This window comes from Humulus lupulus, chromosome 4, assembly GCF_963169125.1.
Source record: "Humulus lupulus chromosome 4, drHumLupu1.1, whole genome shotgun sequence".
Classification (NCBI taxonomy): Eukaryota; Viridiplantae; Streptophyta; class Magnoliopsida; order Rosales; family Cannabaceae; genus Humulus; species Humulus lupulus.
In genome coordinates, this window is record NC_084796.1 from 55603403 (window position 1) to 55605005 (window position 1603).

Consider the following 1603-nt stretch of genomic DNA (forward strand, 5'->3'; position numbering starts at 1 on the left):
TGTTGTGAAATTGGGGTTAGTTCATTTTGTAGTAAACTACTTGTCTGGGTATAATAGTGGGAAGTTGGTTGATGACTTTTTTTTTGAGATGGTTGATTGTGATCTGTCTGAATTGGGAAATATTGGTTTTGGGAAGTTTGTTCAGGATAGGAATTTTCATTTTATGAAAATTTCTTTGAAGGGTGGTAATAAAATTTTTAATGGAGTTTTTGTTGATAGGAAGGTTGGGCTTCATCCATATAAACTTCTTGGTTTTCCAATTGCTTTTCTGGTTTGGATATATGAAACTATATCTTATTTGAATCCCGAGTTTTGTCAGAGGGTTGGGAAAAAGTATTCCCGTTTGTTGAATTGGAAGAGTTCTGATAATGCCTTCTATTCAAACTTGGTGACAAAGATTTTTAACAACAAAAAGGTATAATATTTTGTTTTGTAACTGGTTACTACGTAAATTTGTTTTAATCATTTAGAATTTTTGTTTGTGTAGTTGGTTACAGATCATGGTAACCAATTTCTTGGTTTTTTTATATATATATTTTTTATTTATTCAGTTGACTATCTTGGATGTTTATCCAAATTATGGAGAGAGGCAGAAACCAACAGTGAAGAAGTTTAAGTTTGAGCCTATATATTTTCCCAATGAGTGTGCTGACAATTGAGATGATGGTTAGGGCACCCCAGGTACTTGTTAGTGTTGGTGTTTGTTTTAGTTAAAAAAATATTATTTTGTTTGAAATATATAGGTTTGTTTTTATTTTTATTTTTATTTTTTGTTGTTTTTTAAATTATTTTATTATATTTTTTCAGGTTGATAGTGAAAAATTGAGATTGATTTGTGAAAAATTGAGATTGATTTGTGAAACGATATCTTCAATAAAAGAGAGTCAACAATCTATTATTAGTGATATTGCAATTATGAGGTCTGAGTTCATGGGGAAACTTAGTGATTTATCTGCAATGATTGGAGGAATTGTTGAAAAAAATTCAGAAAAAGTTGGATGTTCTAGTGATGAAACTGCTGGATATAATGAAATGAAAAAACCAGTGGATTTTGATAAAGTATCTAGCCCTATTTCTCTTGATTCTAAGGTAACTTGTTTGTTCTATGTTTTATTGTTTTCTTTTTAACCATTTTTTGTTGTAACCAGATTCTTTGTTTTTTTTTTTGGTCCAGGCTTGTGGGATGGATTTAGGTGAAGATTTTGATGGTAGTAAGGTAACTGGTTTTTGTTTCTTAATAGTATGTTGTTATTTGTTAGTTTATTAGTGTAACCGGTTATTGGTGTAACCACTTTCATTTTTCATTTTAGGGTGTTGGGAAGGATTTAAGTGAAAATTTTGATGTTGTTTATACTGGGTTGGAGTTGTCAAATGTTGTTGGTGGAACTAAGGTTTTGAAATTTATTTTATTTTTTGTTTATTTTTATTATTCTATTTAAAATTGAATTTGTTGTAACTGATTTTATTTTTCTACATTATAGGATTATTCAAAGAAGCCTGAGTTCAGTTCAGATGGTTTAGGTTTTGAAGAAATATATTTGGATCCAGAGATTTTGAAGGTTATTGATAAAATTGTGGAGTATGTAGAAGGATTGATAAAAGA